The sequence below is a fragment of the Trichechus manatus genome, unplaced genomic scaffold (genome assembly GCF_000243295.1).
Source record: "Trichechus manatus latirostris isolate Lorelei unplaced genomic scaffold, TriManLat1.0 scaffold00055, whole genome shotgun sequence".
In the NCBI taxonomy this organism is placed as follows: domain Eukaryota; kingdom Metazoa; phylum Chordata; class Mammalia; order Sirenia; family Trichechidae; genus Trichechus; species Trichechus manatus.
This window is the reverse complement of record NW_004443991.1, coordinates 10,467,150-10,495,007: the sequence shown is the minus strand read 5'-3', so window position 1 is coordinate 10,495,007 and position 27,858 is coordinate 10,467,150. Positions and strand designations below refer to the sequence as shown.

The window sequence follows — 27,858 nt, the reverse complement described above, 5'->3', positions numbered from 1 at the left end:
AAAACTACTGGAACTAATAGAAGATTTCAGCAAAGTTTCAGGATACAAGATAAACATACACAAATCAGTTGGATTCCTTTACACCAACAAAGAGAACCTCAAAGAGGAAATCATCAAATCAATACCATTTACAATAGCCACCAAGAAGATAAAATACTTAGGAATAAATCTAACCAGAGACATAAAAGATCTATACAATGAAATCTACAAGACACTACTACAAGAAACCAAAAGAGACCTCCATAAGTGGAAAAACATACCTTGCTCATGGATAGATAGACTGAACATTATGAAAATGTCAATTCTACCCAAAGCGTTCTACAGATACAATGCAATCCCAATCCAAATTCCAATGGCATTTTTTAATGAGATGGCAAAACGAATCACCAACTTCATATCAAATAAGTAAAGCATTACTCAAGAAGAAGAACAAAGTGGGAGGCCTTACACTACCTGATTTTAGGAATTATACCACCATGGTAATCAAAACAGCCTGGTACTGGTACAACAACAGAATTGAGAATCCAGACATAAATTCATCCACCTATGAGTAGCTGATATTTGACGAAGGCCCAAAGTCCCTCCATTGGGGAAAAGACAGTCTCTTTAACAAATGGTGCTGGCATAACTGGAAATTCATCTGCAAAAAAATGAAACAAGATCCATACTTCACACCATGCACAAAAACTAACTCAAAATGGATCAAAGACTTAAATATAAAATCGAAAACGATAAAGATCATGGAAGAAAAAATAGTGACAATGCTTGGAGCCCTAATACATGGCAAAAACAAAATATGAACCATAAGTAACAATGCACAAGCACCAGAAGAGAGACTAAATAAATGGGAGCTCCTAAAAATCAAACTCTTACGCTCATCAAAAGACTTCACCAAAAGAGTAAAAAGAAAACCTACAGACTCGGAAAAAATTTTTGGCTACAACAAATCCAATCAGCATCTAATCTCTAAAATCTACAAGATACTGCAAAACCTCAACAACAAAAAGACAAATACCCCAATCAAAAAACGGGCAAAGGAGATGTTCAGGCAGCTAACAGACACATGAAGAAATGCTCACAATCATTAGCCATTGGAGAAATGCAGATCAAAACTACAATGAGATATCATCTCACCCCAACAAGGCTAGCATTAATCCAAAAAGCACAAAATAATAAACGCTGGAGAGGGTGTGGAGAGACTGGAACACTTATATACTGTTGTGGGAATATAAAATGGTAGAACCAATTTGAAACTCAATTTGGCCCTTCCTTAATAAGCTACAAATAGAAGTACCATACAATCGAGCTATCCCGCTCCATGGAATATATCCTAGACAAATAAAAGTCGTCACACGTATACATATATGCACACCCATGTTCATTGCAGCACTGTTCACAATAGCAAAAAGATGGAAACAACCTAAGTACCCATCAACGGAAGAATGGATAAACAAATTATGGTGTATCTACACAATGGAATACCATGCAATATAAAGAACACCGATGAAGCCATGAAACATAACATGGAGGAAGCTGGAGGTCATTATGCTGAGTGAATTTAATCAGTCACAGAAAGACAAATATTGTATAAGACCACTAGTATAAGAACTCAAGAAAAGGTTTAAACACAGAAAAAAACATTTTTTGATGGTTACAAGGGTTGGGAGAGAGGGTGAGGGTTATTTATTAACTAGATAGTAGATAAGAATTATCTTAGGTGAAGGGAAGGACGGCACACACTACAGGGGAAGTCAGCACAACTGGACTAAACCAAAGCTAAGAAGTTTCCTGAATACAATCAAACACTTTAAGGGACAGAGTAGCAAGCGTAGGGGTCTGGGGACCATGCTTTCAGGGGACATCTAGGTCAACTGGCATAAGAAAGCTTATTAAGAAAATGTTCTGCATCCTACTTTGGTGAGTGGCATCTGGGATCTTAAAAGCTAGCGAGCGGCTATCTAAGATGCATCAATCGGTCCCAACCACCTGCAGTAAAGGAGAATGAAGAACACCAAAGACACAAGGAAAGTATTAGCCCAAGAGACAGAAAGGGCCACATAAACCAGAGACTTCATCAGCCTGAGATCAGAAGAACTAGATGGTGCCTGGCTACCACCAACGACCACCCTGACAAAGAACACAACAGAGAGTTCCTGATGGAGCAGAAAGGTGGGGTTCAGAACTCAAACTCTAGTAAGACGACCAGACTTAATGGTCTGACTGAGACTGGAGGGACTCTGGAAGACATGACCCCTGGACTCTCTGTTAGCCCAAAACTGAAACCATTCCCAAAGCCAACTCTTCAGGCAAAGATTAGACTGGACTGTGGGACATAAAATGATACTCATGAGGAACGTGCCTCTTAGCTCAAGTAGATACAAGAGACTAAATGGGCAGCTTCTGTCCAGAGGAGAGATGGGAAGGCAGAGAGGGTTGGGAGTTGGTTGAATGGACATGGGGAATCAGGAGTGGAAAGGAGGAGTGTGTTGTCACAGTATGGGGAGAGCAATTAGAGTCACATAAGAATGTATATATAAATTTTTGTATGGGAAAAAATAAATTCTATAGAAAATGATAGCAAAACTAAGGTGCTCTACCCACCACAGATAATTTTAACATCTCCATAGGACACAGAACACAAATGACAGCATGCAGAGATGAAGGGAGGGATGCAGCTCAACATGGGACCCAAGGTGCACAGGGCTCAGGTTGGCTGCACAGACTGAGGAAGACCAAACTATACAAACAGTGAGGCTCAAAGTGCCTTAATTTCTTCTCTCACCAGTAATAAAAGAGGCACCCGCAACACAGGTTAAGTGTCTATGTAAAAAGGAGCATAAAGAAATCTGCTGGAATGGGAGGGACGGCGGCATCCATCAGCATTTGTTTGAAAAGACCTGCCAGACACCCAGGAGTTACTCTTAAATAATGTGACTCTTCCAGACACGACAATAAGGAGACAGACTGGACCCTTCAAGGAGTGATTCATCTTCGGAAACATGGGGAGATCGCAAACGCATACAGAGCCTGGATCCTGTGCATTTGCTTAAGTGTCCGAGCAGCTCGCTGCATAATCCTGCAACTAACTAGTGGGTGCAAGGCACCTACAGTCCCAGAGCAAGTCACGAAAGGAGGCTTCAGACTGAGGGATAAAACACGCAACTGCTCCAGGCCGACGATGGACCACCACCTGCTTTTCTCCTCATGCCTAATCAAGAAAGGACAGATTCCAGGGTGCTTCCCGCTCCTTTACAAAACGTACCATCTGACTGACTTAAATTTTGAAGAAACCTAGCAAACACAAGCAGTATAATGAAACAGTGAAGTCAGATTTTAGAAAAGAAAGTAGCTCACCTCAACAACTCCACAGGGAATACAATGTGAAAGTGAGAAAATGATGCGTGCATTTTATACATGCAATGCTTCTTGGCATTTGGAATCCCTTCCCTGCCCCTCAGAGGTCCATCAACTGGATGACTACCCTACAAAGGCCACAGTACAAAGGGCCCAGGGAATTACTGTATCATTTACACAATCTCTGGGGGACCACTACTCTAACCACTACCTTTCTTAATACCTCAAAACCCTCGAGATTAACCCACCCCAAACAGATATCTGCCTCCTGCAAATGCCTCCTTCCACTCTTCCAAATCCAACATGCTCTTGCATTTTCACAGGGCAGGGAAATGTGACACGCAGGTGACAGGCCGCCCTCTCCACAGCCAGGCAGCAGGAGGGTTTCTTCTCCTGTGGGCTTCCTATGAACCTCGGGGCTGTGCTTCTGCCTGCTTCCTGCAGATGGAGTCATGTGGGGAGAGTATGCTCCAAGGCCAAAAGGCCTTGTGCTCTCTAAGCGGACAGACAGGGAAATGAAGCCACAGAAAACCCCGTGCTTCTGGAAAATGAGAAAGAAGGCAAACGCAGGTGCTAGTTTTCAAAATATTGTAAAATCCTAACCTAGCCACAAATACAGATCATTTGTACACTCAGAACCTGATGAGACACAGGTTTCCAATAACTTTACCGAGTGATAAATGAAGTTTAGACCCCTCCACCCTGCCTTGCAGAAACAAGTCTGTGTCCCCATTGGCTGGAACGCAGGATGGTAAAATGTCCTCTCCTGAATAAATTTATATTCAAGTTGCTTTCCAGTCTGTAGCTCCTCGCTGTTGCCTGGAGACAGGAAACCCTTCCCACCTACATGCTTCCTGGTGGCTCCCCCACGTCTGCCTCTTACAGTGCAGTGAGCGTACCTGGCCATGCTCCTAATACTGCTTCTCTTCAAGAGCAGATTCTTTTAAATACAGCAATGGGAGAAATTCTGCCGTTCAATGTTTAGGGGAGAACATTCACTAGCCGAACAAATTACTACTGAAAACTTAAACTGCTCAGGCATGAGAACCAGAAAAAAACGCACTTTACCTAAAAGCATTTTAAAATGGTGAACGTTAAAAACTAATTCATTAGCACAAGTGTGTCAAATAAAAACAAAAGTTATCACCAGGTTTTTTACCTACTTCTTTGCCTCAGTCGTATTTCTTTGAAAACCCTACTTTTTTGGGGTAAAGGAGAATCAATCTCTTTGAAGAGTCAGCTTCCCGTGAAACATCACCAGTCATTGTGGTGTCTCCTTAACTTTCACACCCTCATCACATCAGTCACTACATAGTCTACCTACCAGCTCTTCGCTCATTTGATCTTTGGCATCTACTTCCTTTGCTACCACCACATTTTAGGCATTAATTAATTTTCATTTAAGATTACTGCAGCAACAAGAGCTATTGCTATTATTATCAATTACTGAAGAATACCAGGTGTCAGGAAATATAGAAACATTCATGTATTTTATCTCACTATTCCTTACAATAGTCCAATGTGACAGGCACTAATATTATCCTAATTTACAGATGAAGATACTGAGGCTTAGAGAGTTTAAGTAACTTGTGGAGAGTTATAACACACTTAACATAAGCCTGAACTTCCTCTTGTAGGAAGACGACAGCAGAAGATTCTCGCCTTCCAAACCCTCCTTGTATTCCTCCCATTTTTCCCCTTTGGAAATGCTGTTTCAACACATTTAAAACCAAAATGTGAGTTTACTTACCAGGTGAATCACAACTGTGCTTCACACTCACACCAACAATCGTGTGAGAGAGAAACAGGTGTGTTAAGGATTCTTTTTAGTGTTTTAATTAAGATTTATGGCAAGAAATTTTATCTGCCTTTCAGAGATGCAGTAAATAATAAATTTCTTCTTGTGATTCAATGTTTATAAGGAGCTTTGAAAGAATCCTAAGTTTTGGCCGGTCCCTTGGAACTAAAGACACAAGAAACTAATGCTAAAACAAAAATTACAAGGTAAAAATAACTACCTAGACAGACAGAGGTAGACAGATATTAAAAACTGAGGATAAACTTTTTAAAAGGTAATTATTAAGAAATTTCTTTCATATGCAAAAGTTTTTTATTTTCACAGACTACAGTTCTAAGTATCAGATATCTCCTTCCAAATAAAAATGCTTAGAATCACTGGCTTGTATGTAAAGAATATAGAGTATCTGGGAGTATATTTGCATCACAAATCTGTTCAACTTACAGTTTTGCCCCATAAACACTCCTTGTTGATAATTCTATAAATCCTCTCTTAAATTTTAGCATTCATATGCATTAAGTATACAAACAAGCTTAACAATACATTAGATCAAACAAAAAAAGACCTCTAAAGCAAAACTAAGTTATTTAGACTCTGCCCCAAAGTTAGTGAATTAGTGAGGTCAGTACGTTGGAATTATAAATCGTTATTGAGAATTTCCAGATGTTATATTCTCTGGTTAAAAAAAAAAAAAAAAGTTATTCATTCAACAAAATATAGGTCGTGGCTTGATTCGTAAATATACTTAATTTGTTCTAATAAATCATAAAATAGCCATTTAATTCTAAGCAAATGCATAGGTAGGACTGGGCTCCAGTTGTAGTTCTTTACCAGTCACGTCAGCATATCACTCTTCTTTCCTGAGCCTGTTTGCTTACACAACACCAGCCCTGACTCTACTAACAGGTTGTTATGAAGATCGGAGAATAAGGATGGGAAAGTTCTATGTACAACATTTGGTGCCATTCATGTTTTTATTCTTCTTTTTATTCCTTGGTTTTTGTATTTGACATCATAAGTTGTCAAATACAAGATACATACAAGAAAGACTTGAAGTCAGCGCTCCTATCGTTTCTGGGCAGTAATGCTTCATTTACCTACGTTCAGAAAACTTGCTATTTAATTTTTTTATTAAAACTTTGAAATTCTATGTTACTCAAGGACTACATGCCTGTTAAAATTACTTAAACTAGGTATAATTATCCAGTGAAGTTAAAATGACCAGTATTTCTGTCAGCAGATATTGGCAGAGATATAATCCTTATTTCAGAAATTTTTCAGCCACAGAAATTATACTTATCCGAAAGCCAAGAGCCAAAAAGAAATGGGAGGATGATGTGGTGTTTTAATAAAAATGGTAGTATAACTCGCATCCTCCTGAACTTTACTTCTTTAGACCACAGATACCCATTCCCATCGACCATCAATGTGGGAAGCCCTCACTGGTAGCAAGTTTGCCAGAAAATAAATTATTTGTGAGGCAGTAGATTTTATTTTTCTAAAGGAAAACCTACACTATTAAGTGCAAAATACAGTCCAAAAACATGTTATTCACCAGAAAAACGATACAATCCAAAGGAACCTTGGATAATCAACCTCCATAAATACTGTCATCAGAATTGATCTGTGAATTTTCATGAAGAAATGCTCACAATCATTAGCCATTAGAAAAATGCAAATCAAAACTACAATGAGATACCATCTCACTCCAACAACGCTAGCATTAATCCAAAAAACACAAAATAATAAATGCTGGAGAGGTTGTGGAGAGACTGGAACACTTATACACTGCTGGTGGGAATGTAAAATGGTACAGCCACTTTGAAAATCGATTTGGCACTTCCTTAAAAAGCTAGAAATAGAAGTACCAAATGATTCGGCAATCCCCTCTTTGGAATATATCCTAGAGAAATAAGAACCGTCACAGGAATAGTTATTTGCACACCCATGTTCACTGCAGCACTGTTCACGATAGCAAAAAGATGGAAACAAGCTAGGTGCCCACCAACGGAAGAATGGATAAACAAATTATGGTATATTCACACAATGGAATACTACACAAGATAAAGAACAACAATGAAGCCATGAAACATCTTATAACATGGAGGAATCTGGAGGGCACTATGCTGAGTGAATTTAGTCAGTCACAGAAGGACAAAGATTGTATAAGACCATTAGTATAAAAACTCAAGAAAAAGTTTAAACACAGAAGAAAACATTCTTTGATGGTTACGAGGGTGGGGTGGGAGGGAGAGGGTTATTCACTAACTACTTAGGTGAAGGGAAGGACAGCACACACTACAGGGGAAGTCAGCACAACTGGACTAAACCAAAGCTAAGAAGTTTCCTGAATACAATCAAACACTTTGAGGGACAGAGTAGCAGGCGCAGGGGTCTGGGGACCATGCTTTCAGGGGACATCTAGGTCAATTGGCATAACAAAGTTTATTAAGAAAATATTCTGCATCCTACTTTGGTGAGTGGCGTCTGGGGTCTTAAAAGTTAGCGAGCAGCCATCTAAGATGCATCAACTGGTCCCAACCACCTGGAGTAAAGGAGAATGAAGAACACCAAAGACATAAGGAAAAGTACTAGCCCAAGAGACAGAAAGGGCCACATAAACCAGAGGTTGCATCATCTTGAGACCAAAAGAACTAGATCATGCCCGGCTACCACCAATGACTACCCTGACAAGGAACACAACAGACAGTCCCTGATGGAACAGGAAAAAGGTGGGGTGCAGAACTCAAATTCAAGTAAAAAGGCCAGACTTAATGGTCTGACTGAGACTGGAGGAACCCCAGAAAGCATGGCCCCTGGACTCTCTGTCAACCCAGAACTAAAACAGACAAAGATTGGACCAGACTGTGGGACATAAAATGATATTCATAAAATGAAGAGTGTGCTTCTAAGCTCAAGTTGATACATGAGACTAAATGGGCAGCCTCTGTCTGAGAAGGCAAAAAGAGGGTTAGGAGCTGCCTGAATGGACATGGGGAATCAGGGGTGGAAAGGAGGAGTGTGCTGTCACAGAATAGGGAGAGCAAAACACATAACAATGTATGTATAAATTTTCGTATGAGAAACTAACTTGAAATGTAAACTTTCACTTTAACTACAACAATTAACGATAAAAAGGAACTGATCTGTGAATTTATATTGTTAAATACTCTCTAAATTTAGAAATGGCTAGTGATTTTTGGTACCCAGCTAAATAGTCCAGGCCTTCATAAAGTGGTGGTGGGGGAGGGGGTGCTGGGAGGAAGAAGGGAAGATGGGGGAAAGTTTCAGTATTTTTAACTTAAAATTATATAACTAGACAACAAAAGAGAAGAGCAAATTCTCTCAATTACAATAAACTTTATCATCAAGTTCACTGAGAGAAAAAATGTTTTTAGGCCTAGATTATCCAGGTAATGGCTTTTGGTTTTGCCACTAGAGTTTATAAGGGTAAAACAGATTTGTTTAATTTCCAGTTTCTTTATGGGTTTATGTGATCTTTTGATTCTAATATACCCTTCATTTTATCCTTTTTTATTTTTAAGTCTGAGACAATTCTAATAGTGGTCAGATACTTGGGGTGTCAAAAACCTAACTGGGCACTTGAACAATAACAGTCACTGTAGCACCTCACTAACCCAGAAAAGTCCACTTGAGTTGGCGTACACTGCCCTCTGCAGCATTGAGTGCTTCTTCCTGAAAAATAAACCTGTATTTTTATAATGTGGAAAGACAAGGGATCAAGAGAGATTCCTTGGCATTTGGTTTTTATCTCTAAATCACATTAATAATGGTGACTTGAAAGCTGATTTCAGACATTATTGCATACCTTTTTACTCATTTTATTCATTAAGCTCCTAATGCAGGAATTTCTTTTATTTCATAATAAATAATCACTGAGTGTTTATTATTATGTATGACACTGTGTCAGGTGTTGGGAGTACCAAAGTATATATGACACGATGCTTATCATTCATCATTTCCAAAGAACAGCCTAAACTCTAACAGATAATTATTAAGATACAGGTCATTAAAATTACAGTTCTCAAAAGAGCAATCTAAAGCTGCTACATTGTAAATAAAGGTGAAATAACTTGTTCCCAAATATAACTTAACATATGTTATTTTGGAATAGGAGAATGCTAGGTTTGAATCTAGCTGTACGATCTTGAATAAGTTATTTAACCTCTCTGGATCTCAATTTTCTCATTTATAAAATGGGGATGTTTGAAAGGTTCTCAACCATACTACATGCCTCATATTGAGTGTTCCATAAACAATAGCTATTAAATTACTTTATTATTATCTATTTATACTTTCCAAACCAAAAACGGAGACACACGGTCTGAAAAATATGTAAGTGTACTTACGAAGACAGTAAGACACATTTCAAATTGGGACTGTTCCTTTCAAATCTACCTAAAATAGTTAACAAAACTGTAAATGTGTTTAATCTACATTCAGTCTCACTTTCAAAGTCTACATAATATTTTCACAAGCATTTCACTTATTATTTATACCTCAAGAAATTTTAAGTCTACACCACAGATAATTTGACTAAACCTGGTAGGAGGAAGAATACTTAATCTCCATTAAACATAATTTACTTTGTTTTATTATTGTTGCTTAGACTTAATCTATATACTTATTGTTGTTATTCAGTGCCATCGAGTCAATTTTGACTTTAAGCGACCCCACGTGACAGAGTACACCTGCCTCACAGGGCTGCCTAGGCGGTAACCTTACGGAAGCAGATTGCCAGGTCTTTCTTCCGAGGAGGCACTCGGTGGGTTCAGCAGCCAAGTGTTCAACCTCTGCACACCTGTACTTCTTTATGTACATATTAAAGGACCATAATTTTGAAATGTTGAGAAACAAACAGTTGCATTAATGTAAGTTAATTATTGTAAATATAATCTTATTCTAATAATAAGAACGTAAGATTGAATATAATCTTTTCATTGTTTTCATTTGGATAATCTGCTTATTCTTAAATTGAAATTACGTTAAAAATTATCATATGAGTTGCAAACTTCCTTTAAAAATTTAAGTAAGTCAGAAAATGCATATATTACTACACTGGTAGTAATTTAAAAGCACTGACTTCTTTTGAAGACAAAATTAACAAATAGGGTGGCTCATTTAAAAACATTACTTAATGGAATTTGTTTGTTTTAAATGGGCCTCTTAATATAGCAGAGGTAAATCAGTATATTCCATAAAAAGATCTGATATAATTTTTTATTTGAATGGTTGATAATTTTAATGCTACTTTTAAAATCTGCCTGTTTACACATTTGTGTATTAAACACTGAAATGATTATACCATACGTATTGATGTTAGTTTTAACCTTTTTCTAAAAGAATTTGTGAACCTACTAATGATCAGAAGGTTACAAAAAAAGGAGGTAACATGTTGAGAGTTTACTTGTAATTATAAAACATTTAGATTTTAAAGAATAACTCACATGCAATTAATTTTAACAAATGACAGTCTCCAACCCATTTCAGGCATTTCTGGTTTCTCTGCAGAATAGCAATTCTGGCTGACTAGCTCTCTAGTAGGCACCAATTGTCTCAAATCATGTAGTAAACAGGGGGAAAAAAGAGTTTTAATTTACCTGCTCTTATTTTAAAAATTAAATGATTGTCACAAATCCCTTTACTAGGAGTTTCTGAGAACAAAGGACTATCTGAATATTGCAGTTCCAAAAAGTTCAGGAGACAATGAGTTTCGGAAATGATCATCAGCACACAGTGGTTCTGTTCAGCAGCAACTGTACCATCTTAAGTACCTTAAAGATGGTAGTGTACTTTCTGGGTAATATTTTCAGTCTCTTACTCTAAACACGATATAATTTCCTTTAACTTTTACTTACTCTTTCATATTATGTTGCTAAGCGATTACTTTACAAAATAAGTACATTATCCTTTCATAAAGAGTAAAAGTCCTCCACAGCCAATGGCAAGTAGGAGAGAACACAGGCATGATGACGTCCTTATCTAATTACTGTAGCTCAGCTAATGAATCTCAAAAAGTGGGTACACACACACACACACACCAAACACAGAGAGGGGGAAAAAAAGAACAACAAAGAGATGTCTGTAAGTAAGAAACACAGTCAAGAGTAGGCCAAACATACCTTCTACTGAAAATACTGCTAACTTGTTAAGTTTGAGAAGCCAGTAGGAGAACCAGTGATCAAAGATTTGTTTCTGCAATGAATTTCAACAACTAGAGCAGCAAGATCAGCTGCCTTTAGGAGAATAAAGCACCAAGAAACCACCAAGGATATATTTTTAGGATTGTCATAAAGGAATTGCTGAATTAAATGAGATAATGTATGTGAATACAATAACTATAGTTCCTGGAATATAGTACCTACTCTGTTCGTTAATTATTATTACAATTGTGAAATTTCATCCTCACAACAACACTGCAGACATCACAAATCAACATTATGCCAATGCATTAAGCCAAAAAACAAAAACAAAGAAAAAATAAGGATTAGACAGGGAGATGTCACTGTCATTATCTGTAGATGATTTGATTTTCTGTAAGAAAAACCCATACAATCAACTGACAAACTAGTAAAACTCATTAGAAAATTCACAAGTTGGGCAGACAGACGATCAGTATTTTTCTTAAATCAATTATCTTTCCTATCAGCAATAATCAATATGATGAAAAACAACTCTCTCATCATGGGAATAAAAACTATAAAGTATCTTGGAATAAACCCAAAAAGAAATGAGTAAGACCTATTTTGAAAAAGGAAATACGAGGAGAATTTGCTCTATCAGATATCAAGAGGTGTTATAAAGCCATGTAATTCTATTATTTCCACAGGAATAAAGGAATATATTGATATAGTACAATATAAAGTTCAAAAACAGGCCCAAGAACATCTATACATAATGAAAGCATCTCAGATTAGTTAGAGAAAGCACTTATCAGTTCACAGATGGAGCTGGACCCACTGGATGCCCCTCTGTGTGGCAGGCATGTGCCAGATGAAAGGGATAAAAAACATCCATCCCTATCTCACATCATCAACAATAAACGCAAACAGATTACTGTTGAAGGCTTAAACATAAGATACAAACTCTTAAATTTATAAGAGAAAAGTACAGAAGGGCATTATCAATGACATTGCTTTAGGAAAGACCTTCTTAAGCAAAATATAGAAAGACAAAAAGGAAGACTGGTAAACTTGACTACATAAAAACTGTCAATGTCTCCATGAGAAATGGCACTATAAGCAAAGTTAAAAGAAAATAACCAACTGTGAGAAAATTTGACATATATGCACACAAACTCATGTGTATGTGTGTATTAAAAAAAAAACAAAATGCTGCTGCCGAGTTGATTCCAACTTATGATGTTAGAGTACAACTGCTCCATAGGATTTTCCTGGCTGTAATCTTTATGGAATAAGACCACCAGGCCTTTCCTCCACAGCACTGCTGGGTGGGTTCAAATCACCAATCTTCAGGTTAGTAGTCAAGTGTATAAAAAACAAAAAAGGAATAATATATAGGCTATATGTAAAGCTCATTCAAAAACAATACCAAAAAAGAAAGGAGAGGAAAGTCCAATAACAAATCGGGCGAGGGGCAAAGGATATAAGCCGGTTAATTTGAGGGGGGTGGGGGAGGGGGGAGGTCAAGAAACAAATCAAAGTGTGTTCAATCTCATTAGTCATCACGGAAATTTCAAATTAAACCATGATACCATTTTTCACCCATCAGCCTGGAAGAAATTTAAAAATGTGATAATACCATTATAAAGGCATAAGAAAATGGTGACTATGCTCTGCTTTTTTCCACGAAAATCTGTATGCAAGTAAATGCATTTAAGCTTTCTAAAAACAACTCAAATGCTAAAGTGGCTAGTTCTGGGGAGTTGGGGGCAGCTGGCAAGATATAATGATTGAGAATGACAGTCAAAAGGAAATTTATTCTTATCTTTTATTCATGTTTTTAGCCTCTTTCTCCCACTAGAAAGGAAGCTTCATGATAACAGATACTTTTGTCTGTTTGGTTTGCTCCATGTAACCAAAAACCTGTGGCCATCGAGTCGATTCTAACTCACAGCTACCCTACAGGACAGAGCAGAACTGCCCCATAGGGTTTCCAAGGAGCCGTTGGTGGATTCAAACTGCTGATCTTTTGGTTAGCAGCCAAGTTCTTAACCACTGTGCGGCCACGGCTCCCCATAAAGATTACAGCCTAGGAAACCCTATGGGGCACGTCTACTCTGTCCTATAGGGTTGCTATGAGTCAGAATCAACTCAACAGCAACAGGTATGGGTTTGGAATCTTTACGGAAGCAGATGGCCACGTCTTTCTCCCCTGTAGGTTCGAACTACCAACTTTTCAGTTAACAGGTGAGTGCTTAACCACTGTACCACCAGGGCTCCCTAAAGCCACTGCTTATAACAGGGCCTGGGACAATACTCAATAAATATTTGCAACGTGAACATCTTTCTTCCACGGAGCAGCTGTTGGGTTGTAACCACCAAATGCAGCTGATGGGTTGGAACCACCGGTTAGTAGCCAAGCACTTAACCACTGCACCACTAGGGTTCCTCCGTAAAGATTACAGCCTTAAAAATCCTATGGGGCAGTTCTACTCTGTCCTATATGGTCACTGTTGAGTTGGAATCGACTTGGCACACAACAAAAACAACACAGATTTACAAGTCTGGTTAAGCAAGTAGTAGTTTCCAAAATTAAAAAAGCTCCTTCACTTTTTAATTTATCACATTTTTTTAAAATATACTTACAAATATATTTTGCATACTATTTGTTAAAAATGCTATTGCATTCAGCTAACATTTCAAGAATAAACTATATAAAATGTGATACTCAAAGGACATTTTTGATTATTACTTATATAGGAAAACCACCATATTAAAGAATAGCCAAATAAATAAACTTTGCATTTGTCCAAAGCAATGACTCACTCACTCTAAAGAACTATCATTCTTTTAAGACACTTGTCTCCACATCTGTCTACTATAAAACACATGTTCAAGGAATGAACATTTGAGTAGAGCAAAACTTCCCTTAAAACAAGTGTGTTTATTTGAACACACAATTTCAGAACCAAATCAACAAGTGTTTTACGGGTTCTCGCTCATAAGGGATCACATGTGTGTTTATTTGAATGAAATCGCACTGAAATAAACACAGCTGCATTTATTTCAATGTGTGAGAACCAAGATCTACACGTCTGTGCAAGAATGAATCAGGAAAGCACAGCTTAATGCATGGAAATGTGAACAGACAACAGCACACAACACAATCACCATCTTCAATCACGTCACTAAAAATTAAACGGCTAATAGAAATTTTAGGAAAAAGTACAATTCGATATATCCCATAACACACTCAAGAAGATCAATTTACAGTCGAGTCTTAAAATGTTTCTTTTATATATATATATTTTTTAATTTTACTGTACTTTAAGTGAAAGTTTACAGTTCAAGTCAGTTTCTCATACAAAAATTTATACACATACTGCTGTGTGACGCTAGCTGCTCTCCCCACAATGTGACAGCACACTCCACCCCGGATTTCCCAAGTCCATTCAACCAGTTCCTGTCCCCTTTTGCCTTCTCATCTCGCCTCCGGACAAGAGCTGCCCATGTATCTACTGAGCTAAGAAGAACTCTCTTCACGAGTATCATTTTATATCCCACAGTCCAGTCTAATCTTCCTCTGAAGAGCTGGCTTCAGGGATGGTTTTAGTTTTGGGCTAACAGAGAGTCCGGGCGCCATGTCTTCTGGTGTCCTTCCAGTCTTAGTCAGATCATTACGTCTGGTCTTTTTACCAGAATTTGAGTTCTGCACCCCAGTTTTCTCCGGCTTCATCAGGGACTCTCTGTTGTGTTCCCTGTCCGGGCAGTCATTGGTGGTAGCCAGACACCATCTAGTTCTTCTGGTCTCAGGCTGATGGAGTCTCTGGTTTATGTGACACTTTCTGTCTCTTGGGATAACACTTTCCTTGTGTCTTTGGTGTTCTTCGTTCTCCTTTGCTCCAGGTGGGTTGAGACCAATTGATATATCTTAGATGGCCACTCGCTACCTTTTAAGACCCCAGATGCCACTCACCAAAGTGAGATGAACATTTTCTTAATAAACTTTGTTATGCCAACTGACCTAGCTGTCCCCTGAAAGCATGGCCCCCAGGCCCCCGCTAGTCCGTCCATTCTTTTATGTTTTAATTTGAAAAAAAATTAATAAGGAAAAATGCAGAGAGTAATAAATAACAGATATGAACTTAACACCCAAATTTAACAAATATTTTGTTACATATACTTCATTTATTCAAAAATAAAACAAAATAAATAAAATTGACCTCCTCCATTTTTCTTCTCCTAGTCCCATTCCCCTTCACTCCTTCCTCCTCAGAAGTGGACCAAAAAAGAAAAAAACCAAACCCGTTGCCATCGAGATGATTCCCACTCAGAGTGACCCTATAGGACAGGGTAGAACTGCCCCATAGGGTTTCCAAGGAAATAGTGGATTCGAACTGCCAACCTTTTGGTTAGCAGCTGAGATCTTAACCACTGTGCCACCAGGGCTCCCTTGAATTTGAGGTAAACAATATATAGCATTGTTCTGGATGTTTCTAAAACGTATATAACCAAAAAACCAAACTCGCTGCCATCAAGTCAATTCCAACTCATAGCGACCCTACGTAGAGGTATGAAATAAAAATTATTCTGTGATTTGCTATATTCCATCAACACTGTTTTTGAGATTGATCCATGCTAATGTACTTTTCGTTCATTTTAACTGCTGCATATTTATTCCATCACATGAATATACCATAATATATGTCTCCTTGTTGTTAGCTGCCAGTGGAGTAGATTCTGACTCATGATGAGCCCACAGGTACAGAGTAGAACTTCTCCATAGGGTTTTCAAGGCTGTGACCTTTCAGAAGCAGATCCCCAGGCTTGTCTTCCGAGGCACCTCTCAGTGGGTTTGAACCACCAACTTTTATGTCACCCAGGGACTCCTATCTATTTCCTTACTGGTGGACACTTATGCTGTTTCCAGTTTTCCATATTACATGACAATTCTGCAATGGATATCCCTGTACATGTGTCCTTGTGCAGATGTTAAGAGTTTCTCTAGGGTAGAGAACTAGATGAAGAGTTGTTATTTTTTTCACCTTTTGATAGATACTGACAAATCACTCCCCTCAGTGGTTGTAATCAGTTAGTACTCTGACTTGGTATGGGTTCTACCTAACCTGGACAATCTCTCCCAAGGAGTGTTCAAGGAATCAGTTTGTTAAAAAGCTAACTAAGTTTCATTTACTCAAAACCTTACAGCACCTAAGATACAGATCACACAAATGTTCTGTGGCCGTGTTCTTGCTTGATCCACTTAGCACAGTGATTCTGTGACCCATACAGGACACATGCCAATGTCTGAAGACATTTCTGTTGTTATGACTAGAGGGGTGGTACTAACATCTAGGAGTCAGAGACCAAGGATACAGCTAAACATCATACAGCGCACAAGAGAGCCCTTCACAACAAAGAAGTACTCGCCCAAAATGTCAACAGTGTGTTAGCAGTATGATCCAGTCTCTCCCAGCTTTTGGTTTTGTCTTCCCTCTCATTCAGCCGGCTATGTTTTTGTTTCTCCTCAGTGCTCAGGAAAACCTAGCTCCCAGGTAGACCCAACAAGGAGAACTCATCTTCCCCAACACTACCTTTCAAAGAATAGAATACCCACCTGCTTTGTTCTGGCATAACCTGGAGACACAAATTCACTTTCACTCCTCACCAAATATAAATGCCAGAAACTTTTGGCCTATGAAATTATTCTTTAAACAACAATAAGCAGTGACCTCAAATGGAAGTGTTTTCTGACATCATTTAAACACTTGGACTAAGGAAAAGGAAAATGAGCTAGAGCACATAATTCCATTCTTAAAGCCCCATTAATCAGAGTATTTACAACATCTCTTTCTGAAGTTTAACTGGCTACACATAACTAAACTGAAACAAATGGAAATACAACTAAATCAGAGTCTTGTGGCTTATCAGAAATCTTACTCTCACTTCCTACTTTACTTAGTATCTCAGCTGACATTTTTGCCATTTCTTTTATTTACAAATCTAAGCCATGACAGAATAAGAGCTAGAAATATTTTTAAGCCAAACCATTTAATTTTGGGGAAAAAAAGAAGACAGAAGATAAAAGGTCACAATACTACCTAGGAAGAGCTGAAAAGACATGTTTGCTTTCACCTAAGAGGACATTTAAAAAATTTTTTCCCATTATTTTCCCTACACTAAATTAGAAAGCAGTAAGGGGCTTAACTCTCCCTCGATTTAATATGCAAAACTGTAACTTCATTATTCATTTGGAAGCCATGTTGAGTCAATGGATAAAAACTGAACAAGAAAAGACCAAGAATTTTAATCCTAACTGACAATGACCCTCTCATTATTTCCACCTTTAGCAATTTTATTATCAGCCTTTGTGGCTTTCGATGATTGCTTCTGCATTGAAATCTTCTAAATCTATGTATCTATCCCTGAGTTTTAGTTGAACATTCCTACTTTCTTGACACCTCCACATGGGATGCCCCTTGCCAAATTCCATGCTCCTGAACCTGAAATGCAATTTCTTGCACACTTTGAAACATTCTCTACCTCAGAAGGAAACGCTGGTGGCATAGTGGTTAAGAGCTATGGCTGCTAGCCAAAAGGACAGAAGTTTGAATCCACCAGGCACTCCTTAGAAACTCTATCGCACAGTTCTACTCTGTCCTATAGGGTCGCTGTGAGTCAGAATTGACTCGACAGCAACGGCTACCTCAGGAGTTCCATCCACTCATTAAAAGACCAGTATTCTCTCAGTCAGCCAGCATCTTCAATGGTGTCCTTTCCTCTATCCCCCCAAATTCTTGTTACTACTTCTTCTGTAATAATTTTTCTGTTTCTTCTTTTCCAGTTAAACTGCCATGATGAGAGCGAGTCCTAGTTTAACTCATACAATGATAGCTTCCAGACTTATCTCCCTCCTGCTTATTCCCAGCTTCTCTTCCTAAAATTCATCCTACACATCTCAGCATATTAATCTTTCTTTCTAAAGTATAGTCCTGACTATGTCACTTTCTAAATTAAAAATCTTCACTGGCCTTGCATCTAGGGATATCCATGACTTGCCTCAAATCAATATTAAATGATTTTTCTCTAGAACTCTCTTTAATAAGCTTAATCTCAGCCGAACAGAATAACCAGTTTTCTACACATACACCCACACTTGCATGCCACTGGAAAGCCTAGAAGGCGTTTCACATGCATTTTTACACGTCCAGATCTACACTACTTTAAGGCAAAATAAATGACAACCCTTCCACGATGGCTTCTACTTTACCCAAATCAGAAGTAACTCCCTCCTCTGAATTGTCTCTTGTTCACTTATGTCCATGTTGCTTTTGCTGTTACGGTTCTGACCATAATAGTGACGGTATAAGTAATAGTTAGGAACATGGACCCTAGGGCCAGATTTCCTGAGTTGAAATCCCACTACTAGCTGGAGGACTTTGAGCATGTTATGTAATTTCCCTGTACTTCAGTGTGGTGGCTGCTGTGATGCTCCACCTACATACCCTTTACCTAGCTGGCACATCCACTGCCCAAAGATTTCCAGGAGAATACACTCTTCCCTCACTGCCTGGCCCCCAAGGCATTTCCCACAGCCACAGCCTGATATGGAGTATCAAGTTTGCCCTCTTCCTCAATGACAACTCTATGGTGACATTCACACTCCAAAGCCCCTGAAGGATCCCACTGAGGCTCAATTTTAGCAGAACTCAGATCTTTGCCTGGCTTCTTCCCCGAGCCTAGCAGCTCTCAAACTTCAGCCTGAGTTAGAATCATCTGGAGGACTTTGTAAAACACAGGTGGCTGCCGTCCCCCTCCCCATTTCCAATTCAGGGCTCTGGTGTGACACCTGAAAATATCATTTCCAACAGGTGGTGCTGACACTTCTGGTTCCAGAACCACTGCCTTCCCTATCCTACCTTCCTCCCCTGCCTACCGGTTCCTCCTGAGAGCACACCCTCAATAAACCACTTGCTCAAGAATCTGCATCCCAGGCTCTGCTTCTAGGAGACTCAACCTAAGACACTCAGCTTCTTAATATGCAACGGGTATATTACTACTTATCTCAAATGATTATTGTGGAGATAAAATCCAATAATACACGCAATAGGCTTATAATAGTGCCTGGCACATAAAAAGCTCTTAATAAATATTATCGTCACCATCTCCCTTAATATTACTAAACATTCCTTGCCTGTGGGGTCTACTTCTTACCCAACTTTGTATTTCCTATATTATCTAATACCAATGCCTGCAATTGAAATCCATCTATTGGGCTTAAGGTATTGTTAATTGCACCAGATACAATAACGAAAACTTGGGTCTCTCCAGCAAAGGAGCTTTAATATCTGCTCCCTGAAAGATTGTGGAGGAAACGAGAAGTAAAAGCACTCTGTCATAGTTACAGGCAATGTTCAAGAAAGAATTCAAGAAACGGGAATGAAAACCGGGAGTGAGTTGTCAGTGGGCACCTGGTGGGTGAGTACTGGAAAGGAAAGTGGCCAGTGCTATCCTGGAAAGGATGTTAAAGGAATTAAACGACAGACGACAAACATGTGAATAAGGGTTTACTATCAACAGATCACCAGGAAAAATGATGAGTGTGAATGAATCTTTAATTTCCTAATCATAGATCTATTGCTTGACTTGATAAACTGCAATTAGAACAGTAAGAATTTTTCAGTGTTTAGGGGAAAAATGAACATTAACCAATTTCTCTAGCTAATATTACACATTAGCTAAAGAAAGGCCATCAAGATGTGTAGTAATTTTGAACAGATATCTTGATGAAGTCCATGCTTCTCAAAATGGAATAATTATGTTACTGCCCACTGTCCCATCCATCAGGAATACAGAGTGGTATAAAAAGGAGTAGAAGCTGCAAGATGAAAAAGGTACATATTCCTAGAGTATCAATTTTCTTGATGGAAAATAACTTCAAACTATTTCTATGTTAAAATATCATGAAAGGTATGTATACTACACCAGTGTATGTTTTTGTGAAAAGTTACCAAACTGTATACTTAAGATCTATGCATTTTGTCATATGTCAATTTAACCTCAATTAAAAAAAAAAATCAGGAAGTATATATTATAGAAGCAGCCCTGGTGGCGCAGTGGTTAAAGCACTTGGCTGCTAACCGAAAGTCAGTAGTTCAAACCCACCAGTGGCTCTATGGGAGAAAGATGTGGCGGTCTGCTTCCACAAAGATCACAGCCTTGGAAGCCCTATGGGGCAGTTCTACTCTGTCCTATAGGATCGCTATGAGTCAGAATCTACTAGATGGCAATGGGTTTTTTGGTTTATTAATATAAAACATTTTAGAATCTTCAACGAATGAGAACTTTTAGTAGCAAAATTTATTTTCCTCTGCCACTGGGGTGCTTTAGTAGAAAAATGTCAGAAGCAGAAAACGAAGAAAACCAAAGATCCCTTTGGTTCTGGCTTCCAGGCTTACTTAAAAGACAGCTCCAGAATCTAGCCAAAAATGTTTGGCTCCTGAAATTTTCTAACATCTTAACTGGTTATTCTATGTAAATTGAGTCTTTTCTGGAAATGTCAATGGGTGAACTTGTAGAATTATCACTTAAGACTGGTCTGTGCCTTAGGACATTTTTCCTAAAGCAATCTCTTCAAAAGAAATACCAGAAAATCACCACAACCAGAGCAGACCCAGTAGGACAGTCCAACTGGTTCTGTTAATTAAAGGAATAGCTGCAGAAAGTTCCCAGCTACCTGTAAAGCTTTACATGTAATACTCCACTGCAGAGAAGGACTCTCAAAGTTTGCTCGGCAAAATGGTCATGGCTCAACGCCAGCATCTAAAGAGCACCTAATTCACAAAAATAAATGAATGAAATACACACACACAAACACACCAAATTATGAGTCTAATCTGAGTCATTTTATATATATAATAATAAGCATGTAAACCTCTTCAATAAACATCTACTGAATCACTGAGCTGATTAGGCAGTGGACTCCATTAACCAATAGTTTTCTAAAATGGAAAGCAAAGTCCTAGTATCCTGGGAGAATCTGGCAGGACGGCAGCACAGAGTAAGTATACTAGCAGAGCACATGAACCAACAGAGCTAAGCAGGCCCCTGAGCCACCCAGGCCAACAGTCTATCTTACAGTGAAGACAAAGGCTTGTTGTAGGACACAGCTTTCTACCCAGACGTCGACCTTACAAGATTATGGATAAACTTCAAAGCCTCCTACTTGTGTTAATGCCCTATTATTTTTCTATCATAAATATATTTATTTAAATTATACTTGTGCAGAAATTTGTATTTTCCATTTTTCGCTTCTCTGGAGGCAACAGTTTACAAATTTGTGCCCTATTGTTTAAGATGTACATGCATTTTTGAGGGGCAGTGGGTATTCATCCAGAAACTTTTAGAATCTAAGAAATTACTAAGCAATGCTGGTGGTGCAACAGTTAAGAGCTTGACTGCTAATTGAAAGGTTGATAGTTCGAACCTACCCAGCAGCTCCAAGGGAGAAAGACCTGACAATCTGCTCCTATAAAGATTATAGCCTAGAAAACCTTACGGGGCAGTTCTACTCTGCCACATGGGGTCACTATGAGTCAAAAATCAACTCAACAGCACCCATAACAACAAGAAATTACTACTCATTCAAATTCACCAGAATTTGGTGAATAACGTTTCACTGGCTTTATCTATGAGTTCGCAGGCTTTCAGCATTCAGGAAGACAGTCTTCTTCAATGACAGTCCTCCATTCCAGTGCTTCAGGTGTCCTTCTTTAGGGCTTCTTCAACTCACATTTTATCACTAAGATGTATACTATATTTCAGGAAGATGAACATCATGTTTTTAAACATGGATGGGATAGTATTTGTGGTTCAGTTTCTGTTTTTTGATGAACAATACTCTGTTGGACTTTTATGATCATAGCAGTCAGTGTCTTCTTGAAAAAGCTAACAAGCATTTCCCAAGCTTTTTCCAGGGTATCTAATGAAGCACCCAACCTAGGTGGATTATTTTTGCCCTCTGTAAGGTATTATTACATTACCTTTCCTCTACCATCATGTCCTTGGAAATCTGCAAGTTCCTTTGTAAGATGGATACATCCAAAACCTTAAACCAAAAGATGAGTATAAGACAAACAGTTCAATTGTACTATATTGTGTAGTCAAGTCATCCCGTTCTCATCCCTCCTACTCAAAACTCTTAGTCTACGTGCAAGTAGAAAAGGTATGAACAGGGATGGGAAACTAAGCAACTAACATTCAAATAAGAGGCTTTGGTGTAGCAAAACAAATATTCTGAAAAGAAAGCAGACACAAAAGTGATTTAAAAAAAAAAAAAGATGGAATTCCATGCCAAAATAATGCCATCCGCAGTCATTTGTATGCATTTATTTCTTGTCAAAAATAACACAGAGATTTAGACAATAAGGAAAAGGCAAAGAATAATGTTATAAACATTTCCATGGATAAAAACGCCTTGGGATACCCCCGTCAGCAGACTCAATATAACTTCTGGATTGTCTTCCCACAGATTCACTTGCATTCCATCTTCTTGTCTTATCATTCAAAGTTTTAGGAAAAAAAAATGTCTGCTAGCAAGTTTGAAGTATTTATAAACCATAAGATATAACCACACTTTCGGAGTCACGGAAACAGCTTACCTAGAGTGTTTTAAAAAATTTTTTAAAAATCACAGAACAAACCTAAAATACGATCATCTTCCTGAAATTACACAGTGCGCCACTGTTAGAAATCTAGGGAAAAAAAGTACTCAGGAATTAAAAATTTAATAAGAAATACCTAAAATAAATAATTATAGAATTAGTAAAATATGTTTGTTATTAATAAGATATGAATAAGCATACTTTTTGCTTAAAATTAATATTTTACTCAGAAATTAAGTGAAATATCATCAGTCTATTTATAATAAAACCTCTCTGGGTAACAGGTCAGTTAAGATACACCTACCTCCAAAAAGATCGATTTATTTTCCACATATAGCCAGAACAGGGCTTAAAAATTAATAATAAATAATACCCCAAATCCATAATCAATACTTCCTCATCACTGCCTGTTTTGTTCCTTAATCTTCAGCTTCTGTTCTTCTGAAAATAAACAGTCCTCCACATACTCAGCACTCCTGCCTTCCGAACTTAAATCCTTACTTTCACCAACTTTGCCCGTCCCCCCCAGGCCTATTTCATTTCCTACTACCATTTGCTGCATATCAAAAACAACTGCAGGACTTTTGAAAAATACAAATTCTTGGACCTCATCCTGAAAACTCTGATTGTTTCAGGAGTAGACCCAGTAGGTAGCAGAGCTGGGAATCACTGCTAGACTCCAAGACCTCCATCATCTCTTCACTCAGCCTTTCACTTTGGTGTCGGATGCAGTATTTGCTGCTGACTTGAAAACTGCTGGCTACAGTATTCCTCTCTTCCTCTCTTCACCTCAGCTTCTAAAAAGCATCCACCGGCTGTGGCCCCAGAGTCTTTCCCCCCATGTGCTGCCCTTACAGACAGAACCCTCACCCACCCAATCCGGCTTTAGCTATACATTAAAAAGCACAGCCTAAATCTTAGCCATAATTACGTGGGGGGAGACAGGGAGTAAAACACAGAGTGGTGAACTGGTCACTGATTTAATTAGGCTTCAGAGTCTGACTGACCAGAATTCAAATCCTGAATCATAGAAACAGTTACGCGGATTAAGACATTTAACCAACTGGAGTCTTGGGCTCTTCAAAGGAAGCATAGTAATACCGAGTGACATAACAGTCTTAGCTTCCTCACAGTAATATTATAAACATTAAATAAGACTAGGTAAAATACCTATCACATTTGCATGGTACATACTACCCAATAAATAGTAACAATGTTATAAATACAGAATTTATAAAATGGTTAAATCCATTGGTATAATGCAATGAGAATTTCCTTCATTTATTTAACGGGATGTCTAAATAAGTCAAACTTTTCAATACCAATCAGTCCGTTAAAACTCAGCAAATTTAGCAGATTCTTACCAACCAGTGGTCACTTTGCTATTCCAAAATAAAATTTTTGAAAGAGTGTTTTCTTATGAAGTCAAATGAAGTACAGCATTTAAAGGGCGGGTAAGGGGTGGGGCCAAGATGGCAGAGTAGTCAGATGCTTCCAGTGGACCCTCTTACAACAAAGACCCAAAAACACAAGTGATTCGATTATATATGGCAATCTGGGAGCCCTGAACATCAAAGGCAGAATTGAGGAACCGCACTGAGCAGCAGGGGGAGGGAGAGACGGTTCAGAAGCACGAGGAGTTGCCAGACCTGACCCGGTGAGAGCCTGAGCCCTTCAGACCTGATCAGCTTGCGGGTGAGTGGTGAAGCAGGCAAACAGCAGAGCTCGGGAGGCGCATTTTCTGCTCTAGGAGAGACCCAGCACCAGTGACTCTACATGGCCACCATGAACCAGTGAGATGGAAAAGCAGCCCTCATTGAAAGATAAGTACTTCCTTATGGCTTACCACGAAGATCAAAAACACCCCCTTATGGAAAAACCTCTCTCCCATTTACCTCCCTGCTCCCTGCTCTACACTGGGTCCCAGACCAGCTTCAGCAGTTGCCAAGTCCCCTAGGTCAAAGTAGGATCTGTCACATGCCCAGAACCACTCTCCCTGCCTTGGAGAGTGAACTAATTAACAATCAGGGGTAAAAATAAACTGCCGACCCCCCTAAGCCAGGAACCCAGGGTAGGCACAGCTCCTTTGCCTAGGCACAGGCATAAGGGATCCACGGACTTTGAGTGCCTTTCCTCCTGCACAGACTTCTGTGGGCCCATCTCAACAGCATAGGCCCTCTTTACCACAGTACAACAGGGTATACACCGGAACTCTAACTTAAACAGTTTCAGCTGTGAAGTGGCAGGTTCTTGACATTTGACACTGCTCTGCCCATAAGGCAGGGTCTTCACCTATCCACATCAGTGGCCTGAGGACTGGTGGCTCCACCCACACCACCTAGCCACCTGCAGGAGGGGCTCATGAATAAGAGGTGTCCCCAGTCCTTACAGCCAACAGCATTAGGTGCTCACAGTCTGGCTGCAAAACCCACACACCTGCGCACTCTAGGGAACAGGGAAATGCTTTCCTCCTGGACACTCGGGGGCAGACATTAGCCCCCTGCCTTGCTCAGAGTGTGTCCCCCTGCTGCAGCCAGATGCCTGTGCCTACACCAATCACCCATGCTTGTCTAGGACTGTAAGAGAGAGCCTACACCACACACTTGGTGCCTATCTACCTGGGCACCTGAGCTGAATCCATACAGGAGCAGTGGGCAGACTCCTGAGCTCACATACCTAGTAACAGATCTAACCACCTGGTGACAGGATATTAGAGCATCAAAGGTGACAATAATCAAACTACCTCATACGAGCAGCCTAACTGGGCATATCAAAACAAGAAGCTAGGACACAGTAAGAAAACATAAAATAAATAACTGTAATAACTTCTTGATGGCTCAAGACAACGGTCAATATCAAATCACATAAAGAGGCAATCCATGACGGCTTCAGCAAGCTCCCGAAATAAAGAATCTAGAAATTTTCCAGAGGAGGAAAATTTCCTGGAATTACCAGAGGCAGAATACAAAAGATAAATATACAGAACTCTTCAAGAAATTAGGAAGGAAATTAAGCAAAATGCAGAACACGCGATAGAGGAACTTAAAAAGATCAGAGAAGAGCATAATGACAAATTTAACAGGCTGCAAGAATCCACAGAGAGACAGCAATCAGAAATTCAGAAGATTAACAATAAAATTTCAGAATTAGACAACTCAATAGAAAGTCGTAACAGCGGAATTGAGGCAATGGAAGTCAGAATTAGTGAGACCAAAGATAAAGCACTTGACACCAACTTATTTGAGGAAAAATCAGAGAAAAGGATTAAAAAAAAAAAAATGAAGAAACCCTCAGAATTATGTGGGACTCCATCAAGAGGAATAACCTATGAGTGATTGAAGTAACAGAACGGGGGTGGGTAACAGAAAATACAGATAGAGTTGTTGAAGATTTCTTGGCAGAAAACTTCCCTGATATCGTGAAAGATGACAAGATATCTATCCAAGATGCTCATCGAACCCCACATGAGGTAGATCCCAAAAGAAAGTCACCAAGACATATTACAATCAAACTTGCCAAAGCCAAAGATAAGAGAGAATTTAAAGAGTGGCTAGGGATAAACGAAAAGTCATCTACAAGGGAGAGTCAATAAGAATAAGCTCGGACTACTCAGCAGAAACCATGCAGGCAAGAAGGCAATGGGATGACATATATAAAGCACTGAAGGAAAATCACTGCCAGCCAAGAATTATATATCCAGCAAAACTGTCTCTCAAATATGATGGTGAAATTAGGGCATTTCCAGACGAACAGAAGTTTAGGGAATTTGCAAAAACCAAACCAAAATTACAAGAGATACAAAAGGGAGTCCTCCAGTTAGAAAATCAGTAACATCAGATAACAACCTAAGAGAAGAACACAGGACAGAGCAACCAGATATCAACAAAGATAGGAAAGTCACAAAAGTAAATCAAAGCTAAAACACTGAAAATAGGGAAACAGATGTCAATATGTAAAAGATGACAACATTAAAACAGATAAAAGAGGGACTTAAAAACTACAGACATAGATTTTTCATATGGAGAGGAAGTCAAGGCAATATAAAGAAATAAAAGACTATTTTAAACTTAGAAAAATAGGGGTAAATATGAAGGTAACCACAAAGGAAACTAACAATCCTACAAGTCAAAATAAAAAACTAGAAAAATATAAACACTCAGCAAACACAAAATCAACAGCAATGAAAAAGATAAAAAGAAAATATATGAAGAACAATGCCTCAGCACAGAAAATTAAGTGGAACAAAGAAACTGTCAACAACACACAAAAAAAGACATCAAAATGACAGCACTAAACTCATACCTATCAATAATTATGCTGAATGTAAATGGACTAAATGCACCAATAAAGAGACAGAGAGTGGAAGATTGGATTAAAAAACATAATCCGTCTATGTACTGCCTACAAGAGACACACCTTAGACTTAAAGACACAAACAAACTAAAACTCAAAGGATGGAAAAAAATATATCAAACAAACAAAACTCAAAAAAGAGCAAGAGTGGCAATATTAATCTCTGACAAAATAGCCTTTAAAGTAAAATCCACCACAAAGGATAAGGAAGGACACTATATAATGATTAAAGGGTTAATACACCAGGAGGACAAACTATAATAAATATTTACGCACCCAACGACAGGGCTCCAAAATATAAAACAAACTCTAACAAGCACTGAAAAGAGGAATAGACAGCTGCACAACAGTAGTAGGAGACTTCAACACACCACTTTTGGTAAAGGACAGAACATCCAGAAAGAAGCTCAACAAAGACACGGAAGAGCTAAATGGTACAATCAACCAACTTGATCTCATAGACATATACCGAACACTCCACCCAACAGCAGCCAAATATACTTTCTTTTCCAATGCACATGAACATTCTCCAGAATAGACCACATAT

General features: G+C 38.7%; 1 protein-coding gene across 8 annotated transcripts in view; it reads right to left on the bottom strand.

Moving 5' to 3' along the window:
- The window catches only part of BBX (BBX high mobility group box domain containing), a 348,585-nt gene that overhangs the window by 291,814 nt on the left and 28,913 nt on the right, over positions 1 to 27,858 (bottom strand). Inside the window, exon 3 of one of the 8 annotated variants that reach the window (XM_023732886.1) lies at positions 22,338 to 22,402. The exons of 6 other annotated variants lie outside the window; for them this stretch is intronic. The gene's annotated coding sequence lies outside the window, so the exon portion shown is untranslated. Of the gene's footprint in view, positions 1 to 22,337; positions 24,439 to 27,858 lie in introns of those variants that run through there. One more of the 8 variants, XM_023732884.1, reaches the window with a different exon arrangement.